The sequence below is a fragment of the Anguilla anguilla genome, chromosome 2 (genome assembly GCF_013347855.1).
Source record: "Anguilla anguilla isolate fAngAng1 chromosome 2, fAngAng1.pri, whole genome shotgun sequence".
In the NCBI taxonomy this organism is placed as follows: Eukaryota; Metazoa; Chordata; class Actinopteri; order Anguilliformes; family Anguillidae; genus Anguilla; species Anguilla anguilla.
Window position 1 is genome coordinate 33,681,315 of NC_049202.1, and position 10,479 is coordinate 33,691,793.

Sequence of the window (10,479 nt, forward strand, 5' to 3'; positions counted from 1 at the left end):
TTTGTCTTTCAGTGTCTACATCTACAGAGTAAGCAGTGAGGGTCATTCTGTGTTTGTTTTCAGTGTTTCATCAACGAACAAATAAAAAACTTTACCTGGATCGGACTACGTTACTCAGCAGATAACGGTTACTGGCTCTGGATGAATGGAACCCCTCTGCAGAAAGGGTAAGAATTCTTACAGAAACAGCACAGGATGTAAAAATATAGACAGACACAATCATGTATAATTTTAAACAACATCTTGGCAGATCAGAAATATGAATGTTCCTCTGATGGTAGCCAGTCTAAGGTTTGCGTTACTGCAGTGAAATATGTCACTGGGTATGTTTCTGGTTATGATAGTGCATATGTGTACTTTACCCTTTTTATCTTTAATATTGTTCTGTTTGTACGATGAGGTTGATTTAATGAATACAGTTAATCCAGAATTATCTTCCAACAAGATATATTTCCGCTGTCTGAACTCTCTCATAGATGGCAATAGACAGAGAATGAGAAGGAGTCACTGTATCTCCCTAGGAAACAGCAGAGAAGTAGAGCTTCTGTGTCTCAGTCTTTTCTTCCTTTACAGATCCTGGGGGAAAGGAAAGTCAGATGGTAAAAATGAATCTGGTTGTGCCGTGAGTGCCCCTAATGTGAATCCATGGAATGCTTCTCACTGTTTTAATGACCATAATTTCATCTGTGAGACTAATGCTCTGCTCCCCTAAACCATTTTTTATTATTGTATGTTTTTGGTTCTCTCATCTTGTGAGAGGCCATTGACCATGCCAGCTTTGACAGTCAAACACAGGAACAATAAGCAGACCACAATGTTACTGTTTCTGTTGGGAATATATGGAATATACATACTGCTGTCTTTACTAGAAATGTATCTGTGAGACTAAGCTTTATTAAATGCATTGAAATGACTGTACATGCAGAGTAGATTTAAGCTATTACATTATTGGTTCTATGGACATATTGTAAGTATAAAAATATCAAAAACCATACATTTGAAATGGTCCTCATCTTGCTGTTGTGATACCGTAAATTGAAATTGAAATCGAGAACAGCAGTCACTGCTAAAAAAGTAAATGTGTTTATTGGGCCTCATTTATCAATAAATTCCGTAAATATGCACATAAGTTTCCCCGTAAAATTATACAAACTAACAACTTCCGCCGCATTTATTGAACGTTTGGAGGCACTTAGTTTCAGTCGTATCCCCGTGCGTATGTTGATAAATCCCAATCAGTCGTAAATTGGAAGCGCGTTCACGGTCGCCTCATTTTAGCGCACCTCACGCGGTGACAGGGGGTCGGCCAGTGGGGTCATCAACCACTGCTTCAGCGGGTAACCCTCATCCCCTAAGGGCGAAAGGAACGTGGAGGGTTAGATAAAACGTTGACAATGCAGGTTTGGAGTTAGGGTTACTAAATGTCAAACATCATGGTAAATGGTAAATGGACTGCATTTATATAGCGCTTTTATCCAAAGCGCTTTACAATTGATGCCTCTCATTCGCCAGAGCAGTTAGGGGTTAGGTGTCTTGCTCAAGGACACTTCGACATGCTCAGGGCGGGGTTTGAACCGGCAACCCTCCGACTGCCAGACAATCGGTCTTACCTCCTGAGCTATGTCGCCCCGAGCCAGCCATCCTCAACAGCTCTATCCGCCAAGCGGTTCCCCACAGAGCAGTTTTGCAAAACAAATGAATCACGTGTTCCTCCAGGCCAACGAGCAAAAACATTGAGGACATGGCAAGCTGCGTCAGATATCAATTGGACGTTGATGGAATGATATCCCTTCCTATTCAAGTAGGCAAATGTGTCGGTGATGGAGCTTTAATGTGCACATGGGTACAATCGATGGCACTGATCGTAGGAAGGCCGGCCAGATTGAAAAGGGCCTGTTTGATACCAGTTTGGCTCTGCGCACTATAGGGAACTCGAATATACTCCGGGGCTAGTTTAACAATAGAATTAAGCACACTGGACAGTATGTGGCTCATGGAGGGTTGGGATATTGCAGACCGGTCACCAATCTCCCTATGGAAAGTGCCAGAGGCCAAAAAGCCAAGCACTGACAGAACTTGGACATGTGTTGGAATGGCATAAGATCTTCTTGTTTGCCTCGTTAAGTTTGGCTCTAAGATGTTGCACAGCCTCAATTTAGAAGGGTTCTAGGGAACTGGATCCGACTCATGAGCCACTCGTCATCCTCAGTCATCAACTCATGAGCCACATCCTCTCGATAAATCCTAATTTATCTTTCTTTATGATATTTCAATATTTCATGACAAAAAACGTAGACAAAGAAACCCATTTAATGGCCAATTTCATCAATAAAAGTGAAAAACAAATTTGACAAATGAGGCCCATTGTGTGAAAGTATGAGCTAATAGAAAGAGCTCTCAGTACCTACTTACTCACTATCTCATAAAGGCTCTCCAAACAGAGGCTGTGTCCTACAGACATAAGCCACATGTACCCACAAGTAAACAAGTGGTATGTGACTTAAATTCAATAAACATTCATCCTCAACTCTGATTTACAAGTAATATCCTTGCTTTATAATCCTTACTGCAATTGATAGTCAAATTTAAGGACTAATGTTTAGTGAATTTAGGCTTATGTGGTTCCTGTGTTACCTTAATCTCAATCTGGCTGTATCACAAAAGCAAGTCCACAAGCTAAGAATGTGTGTAAATGCTACATTAATAATCAAATACCAAACTGATAAAGTACTAAAAATTATATTCCATGCATTTTTGAAGACGTTTCAAAATGTATTAAACTGTGTCAAGTAAAGTTTTCGTTATTCTGAATGTTAGTTTGCTGCTGAAATATTCAGCTTCAATTTCAACTTTTTTTTTCTTTATAATCATTAGTTCCATATCACTTCAACATGAGCAGATCTTACAGGATAATCTGAGAAGTGGTGCAGTTCAGCTATATATTCCTAATTTTATTGGCAACCAGCACAACTTTCCTTAGAATTGGTGACTTTCACAATTTAAAGGAAGTTAAAATAAAAGCTTTACGTAGTATATATAATCTCATAAAAAACACGTTTTCAACGCACAAAAATGCCAAGTTACTCAAAAGTATTGAAATCAAAATGACGCCATGTTACGGTACTACAAACAATATAGGCTATGCCTCATCACTTGCCTCACTGAAATTGCATAAGATGTATTTCAAAGCAATGCTACCCAATGTTTCGTCACTTGGCCCTGTGTTTTGTAATCTTACTATATTACAAAGATCAAGCTGACACTTTTGCAAGTATGATACTGTAACGTTTGGTTTGCTTGCACCACCAACAACTTGAACCGCAACATTAATAAGGAAACAATGCCAAATTCAAAAGCACTTTATACTTACCACTATGCATATAACGGTTATAAATTCTAATAAATTTACTTTGGATTTGGGCATTTAGTTTGTTGGTGAATGCTAAGAGGTACGAAGGGCCAGTAAGGAACCAACTGGGCCTATTTCCAATTCATTCCAATTAATTACAATTGAAAACTACACATAAAGTGTTTACACATTTGTTCAAACAAATTTCCTTAATAATAAATAATAAAATTATAAAATCACACATATGCAATACTGAAATGTCGCACACATTAAACATTACATTTCTATTACTGATACTATACTATATAAAATTCAGACATTTTTATTATAAACTACATTTACATGTAAACATTATAAAGATGTCATAATACTTACCATTTACATTTAATACAACTTTAATTTGAAATGAAAACAGAACTCAACACTATGAAAATTAACATGCATGAAAGATAACAGTGCATGACGGGTATATATATACATCTAGGTTTTTTAAGTTGAGGCAGGAAAAGGCATATCTCCTGCAGAAGACCAGAGGATTCTTTTCCAATTTGGTTGGTCCGTCTGCAGAGGCAGTGTATGTCCACCTCAATAGCGTGGACTGCCTTGGCTGTGGGGCACCTTGCAGTACTGGGGAAGGGTATCAGAATTCCAGCCGGAAAAGAAGCAAAGATGTGAGTCTGCATAGCTGGCTGATGGTACTGGAGCACGGAGGGATCCTCACCTCTGCAGAGAGTGACACTGTTGCAATAGCAAACAGTCCACAGTCTGAGCCACCCGCCTGCTGTTGGACATCAGGCCACTGCAGCCGGACACTCTTCCCTGGAAAGGCAAGAAGGCATGTAACCTGTGCAATGAAATCCTCTGTCTTATGCTGCCCTAGAGAATCAAAAACATTAACTGTACCTACCTTACAGCCGACGTTACTTACCGTAATCCAGCGATTTGCAGAGACATTAAGAATCTTCACAAACCCCTGAGCTGGTGTAGGTACGGTGGACGGCAGGGAGGGTGGTTGCATGGAGCCCTCCTATATATGGATGCAGCATCTTCATAAGAGCCTGGGCGTGGTCGATGACCTTGTCATCCAACCGTGTGTGCTGGCCGAGAAATACGGCCCCCAAAGTCCTCCACCCGTCTGTTCAGCAAAGCCGCACAGGCCTCCCCTCATTGGACACCAGTGATGACAACATCACTGTCCTGAAAGTTATCTATTGAGATAGAATATATTAACCTCATAAAGCTGAGACAGTGTGTTAGTGATTATGGATTTTCAGTTATTGAAAAGTTACCTCCAGTGCACCCTCCTCCAAACCAGAGCACAGTATTTTGGGGTCATCTGAATGTCCTGACTCAGCTGAAGAGGATGTACAACTTTCCTGGAGTACAGTGCATGTCATCTGGTGGATGGATCGATAGATATGCATTCAATAGATTGATCAATAGTAAATCAATCAATTGTAACATCAACGCAAATCACAAGCATATACAAGTAATAAGGGTAAATATGATGATTGTCTTTTCCATTCACCTGGGATTGATGAAAATAGGTGAATGTGTAGATGAAAAGAAGAGGTGAAAAAGAAGAGACAATTAGGTGGGCAATTTGACATTGTACCTGAAGCGGGTCCTCCTCCAACTCAAAGTTGTGCAATTACGGGTCATCTGAATGCACTGACTCGGTTGGAGGGGGTACAGCCTCCTCGGTGGGTTGGCCTGCTTGTGATCCTAAATGGACAATTCAAAATGATTTAATAAACCTGGACACTGTGTTTAAAAAAAAAACTAAAAAAAAACTTTTGTCGACATATTAAACAACATGCAGTTGTCATACTCATATGCAGGGGTTTCACTGAAGCATAGGATGTTTTTGTTTTCAGTGGCTTTCCATCCATGGTCTCCAGCTGCACCAGGTTGTTGTCCTCAACCTCAGCAACCCTATGAAAACACATAACAACAAAGATATTTTGTGGGTAAAATTATGACAAGGATATTCTATTGTGTCTAAAAGAAAATTCCAGGCTAAAACAATTACATCATCATTAAACGTGTTGCAGCTATGTACGGTTCATTTTCCTTCAATTTTGTCTAACAGTAAATATTCACCTATATTTGGTTGGCCAATCAGGATCCAGGATGCGCGCAGGCCTTCCACATTTCCTGCCATCCTTCGTCAGGACCTCGATGCCTGGAGACATCTTGAAGCACTTGGTCTCCTTCTTAGTCCTCCTTTGGTAGGCCTCCTTATGTCTCTCCTGGGCCTTCTCGACATTGGCTCTCACCTTGTTTGGTTCACTTCATAATGTTCTGTAACACATCTATTTTGATACTGGTTGTCTTAACCCTCCTATTATCTTTGGGGCCAATTTGACCCCATTCAATGTTTAACATCTCTAAATAAATGATTGACATCATTTTTTTGCTTCATGTTTAATGACTTCTCCTAATTTAATGGGGACAACTGAGTAAACATAATTGGGGACAGTGAGAAAAAACATTTAAACAACAAAAAGATCTTTCTTTCCAAATTTAGGTCAATCCGTGAGATTTTATGGTGATTTGCATATTTTTTCATAGTCGCGTAAAATGTATTCTGGATTTATACGGGGGGTGGGGGGGGGTTATGTTTTATTTAAAGGGCTATTTAGGTAGTCAACAAAGACTATGATAAAGTACCTGACACAAACTCATGGTAACAATTTTATGTCATGTTCCTGTCTGCATTTCCCCTGTTGGGCCGCCAGATGGCGGCACTTCTGTTTTGTGTCCTGCTCCCCCTGTGTTAATTGTATTATTGTTTCCAATTGTCCAATCATTGTTTTCAATTGTCTCGTTTTCCCTTCCCTCTCTGTGGCCTGATTGTTCATGGTGCCCTCCTGTGTCTCGTCAGTGTCTGTTCTATTTAAGTTTCCCCCTCCCTTGACTCAGGTGCTGGATCCTTGTGGAAATATGAGATTGTTTGTTTGTAAGTCTCTGCTCCTTGTGTTCTTGCCTATGCCCTGATCTTCTAGTGTTTTTGGATTTTTCCTTGTTCCTTGTTTGTTCTTGTTTTCCTTGTTTGTTTAAGATTGCCCTGAGAGGCTTTTGTTCTCTTTTGTTCCCTTCGTTCCAACATTAAGTAAAGTCTTTTGTTCTCTTTCCGTTTTGGAGTTTTGTGTTTTTTGCCCTCTGCAATTGGGTCCGAACCCCTCACGCAATCCTAACATTTTAATTATAATCATTTTCTGGATGTTTAAATTGCTGGGGTCAAATTGACCCTAAGGATAAAAGATGTTAGTAAATTTGAAGATAACAGGAGGGATAACAGCATGTGACTACATCATAATCACCTTGTCCAAAGCCTCTTCATCTTTCTCAGCCCTTACCTGAACGTACTTTTCCACATCACTCATCTGGAGCAGCAAATTTTTAAATTGCATTGAAAAAATAGAATAAATAAAAAACAACTAAACGTACTGGGTATTGATTCTGAAAAGCAGTAAAATGTAACTCCACAAGAGTTCATGCGTTTTACCTTGCTCACCCTTTTGAGTCTGTGGTGAGACACATTGACATGTTAACTGTAGTCTTTAAATGAAACTCAACCTGGTGAGAAGAACTGCAGGCTAAGAACTGCAAACCTTAACTGAACAGGAAATGCTGTGGTTGTAGATAAGGTTGTGTTGCTTTTCTCATGCCGTTTGACTCTTATGAAGGATCTTGTTCACTTGACTGAAGCCCATTTATCAGTGGGGTATGGCTCATGATCCAGAGTGTGTTGGTGTGGACTGTGTTTCTCTCAGCTCTCAGCAAGGGAGACACTGTCATGGTTCTGTCTTTTTGTTTCTATTTTTTCCTTGTTGGGCCGCCAGGTGGCGGCACTTCTCAGTTTTTGTATTTCTGTTCATTCCCTCATTGGTTTCCCGTGTTAATTGTATTATTGTTTTCCATTTTTTTTCTCGTTATTTAATCATCGTCCCCATCTGCCTCTTGTTATCCCTTCCCTCTCGTTTAATTATGTATTGAGTTCACCTGTGTCTTGTCTATTTAAGTTCTTTGTCCCCTTGACTCGGGTGCTGATTCCTTGTGTTCGTTTCTGACTGTATGTATCTGCCTGCGTTGGTCCTGCTTGTGTGTTTCTGTTTGTGTTTCTGCCTGCGTTCCTGCTTGTGTGTATTCTGTCCTGCCCGTATTCTGTCCTGCCTGTGTTCTGTTCTGGGTTTTTCAGTTCTTAAGAATCTTTTTGTGTTTATTGTTTTGCCCCTCGTGGCTTTTTGTTTGTTCCCTGTTTGTAATTTAGTAAAGTCTTTGTTTGAATTTTCCTTTTGGAGTCTCCTGTGTTTTTTCACTCTGTGCCTGGGTCAAACCCCCCGAATCTCTGATACACTGGAGTGATCTGGGTAACTCAGAACCAGGGGAGACCCGACTCTGGGTTAATGTACTGTAGCTCCCCGCCAGAGGGGTGGGAAATCTAACGGACACATTACAGTGGATAAATACACATTCACAGGAGAATATGGAGAGGATGAAGCAAACAGAACACTTGGCAAGAAACCACCATTGTATATGAATCTCTACAACATGTATCCGTCTCTGCACTTAGTTTTTCCCTCTTTCCTGTACATCTATTAATTACACATGTTAACCTTTGACTGTCCAGTAGTCAGTATGGTGGGAGGGGTCTAAACACCATGCAATCCAGTATAATTACTGACTAGACTGACTGATTCCTTAACTACGATCTGCAGTCATGCAGTGCTGTAACAGGGACACAGAATGGAGACAACACTCACTTGTAGGCAGAAAGTGAGAAGTAGAGCTGTTTCTGTGTCTCATTCAGCCTCTGTGCTTATCTTACAGGTTCGGGTGGAGGGGAGAGCCGGGTGACCACTGCATGAATCATATAGCACCTATATGCAGACTGTGTAATTACTGTGTCTGCTGAGAATGCATAGACCAATACATATAGGTTTTTTTAACCAAACGCCTGCTTCAGATTGGCATTCTGCTTCCATAAACATTTTTGTGATGATTCATTTTTTAAAAATCAATACATGGAAACGTTTTATTGTGAAGCTTAAAATGTACTGTTACTCTCAGTTACCGTGACAGAGGTTGACTAGTATGATGCACAGTGGTTAAATATGTTTAAAAGCAGTGGATCCGCTTTCTAATCTCATCATTTATTTGATAATGCATATAATCACTTTCTTTGTCTTTTGAAATCTCCAATTTCCTCACATGTCCATGTTTCAGTGCTAAGTACACTTTCAACAGTTGAGGCCACAGTGATTTTACCCATCTATTGTGCCAGTGCATCACATTAATGACAATGAAATCACTAGATCTACCTCATTAAAATCCCTGGAATGTGAATATGGGACATTAATTCTTCATAGCACGTATAACTGTCATGAAGACGTTAAAATAATATAAAAATGAGTAATCATTGCTTAATAGACATTACACGAGTCCAACTGAGAAAAACGCTTGTCACCATTCTGGTTTGCAGACCCAGCACAGGGCTGGGGTTGGGTTGTAATAAACCCAGCTCAGGGTCAGGGTTGGGCTGTAATGTAACCCAGCACAGGGTTAGTGTCAGGGATGAGCTGTAATGAAACCCAGCACAGGGTTAGTGTTGGGTTGGGCTGTAATGAAACCCAGCACATGGCCAAGGTCAGGGTTGAGCTGTAATGAAACCCAGCTCAGGGTTAGTGTCAGGGTTGGGGTTGTCATGAAACCCAGCACAGGGCTAGGGTTAGGGTTGGGCTGTAATGAAACCCAGCACAGGGTTAGTGTTGGGTTGGGCTGTAATGAAGCCCAGCACAGGGTTAGGGTTGGGTTGGGGTTGTCATGAAACCCAGCACAGGGTTAGGGTTAGGGTTGGGCTGTAATGAAACCCAGCTCAGGGTTAGTGTCAGGGTTGGGGTTGTCATGAAACCCAGCACAGGGCTAGGGTTAGGGTTGGGCTGTAATGAAACCCAGCACAGGGTTAGTGTTGGGTTGGGCTGTAATGAAGCCCAGCTCAGGGTTAGGGTTGGGTTGGGCTTGTCATGAAACCCAGCACAGGGTTAGGGTTAGGGTTGGGCTGTAATGAAACCCAGCTCAGGGTTAGTGTCAGGGTTGGGGTTGTCATGAAACCCAGCACAGGGCTAGGGTTAGGGTTGGGCTGTAATGAAACCCAGCACAGGGTTAGTGTTGGGTTGGGCTGTAATGAAGCCCAGCTCAGGGTTAGTGTAAGGGTTGGGGTTTCCATGAAACCCAGCACAGGGTTAGTGTTGGGTTGGGCTGTAATGAAGCCCAGCTCAGGGTTGGTGTCAGGGTTGGTGTTGTAATGAAACCCAGCACAGGGTTAGTGTCAAGGTTGGGGAGTTCATGAAACCCAGCACAGGGTTAGTGTTGGGTTGGGTTGTAATGAAACCCAGCACAGGGTTAGTGTCAGGGTTGGGGTTGTAATGAAACCCAGCACAGGGTTAGTGTTGGGTTGGGCTGTAATGAAACCTAGCACAGGGTTAGTGTCAGGGTTGAGGTTGTAATGAAACCCAGCTCAGGGTTAGTGTTGGGTTGTTATGAAACCCAGCTCAGGGTTAGTGTTGGGTTTGGCTGTAATGAAGCCCAGCTCAGGGTTAGTGTCAGGGTTGGGGTTGTCATGAAACCCAGCACAGGGTTAGCGTCAGGGTTGGGCTGTAATGAAACCCAGCTCAGGTTTAGTGTCAGGGTTGGTGTTGTAATGAAACCCAGCACAGGGTCAGTGTCAAGGTTGGGGGGTTCATGAAACCCAGCTCAAGGTTAGGGTTGGGTTGGGGTTGTCATGAAACCCAGCACAGGGTTAGGGTTAGGGTTGGGCTGTAATGAAACCCAGCACAGGGTTAGTGTTGGGTTGGGCTGTAATGAAGCCCAGCTCAGGGTTAGTGTCAGGGTTGGGGTTGTCATGAAACCCAGCACAGGGTTAGTGTTGGGTTGGGCTGTAATGAAACACAGCTCAGGGTTAGTGTCAGGGTTGGTGTTGTAATGAAACCCAGCACAGGGTTAGTGTCAAGGTTGGGGAGTTCATGAAACCCAGGACAGGGTTAGTGTTGGGTTGGGTTGTAATGAAACCCAGCACAGGGTTAGTGTCAGGGTTGGGGATGTAATGAAACCCAGCACACGGTTAG

General features: G+C 41.9%; 1 long non-coding RNA gene across 1 annotated transcript; it reads left to right on the forward strand.

Moving 5' to 3' along the window:
* Positions 1-982, forward strand: LOC118221906. The gene is made up of 2 exons (XR_004764217.1): positions 1-167; positions 574-982. It is a non-coding gene; the product is annotated as an uncharacterized LOC118221906 (long non-coding RNA).
* Positions 983-10,479: the final 9,497 nt, after the last annotated feature.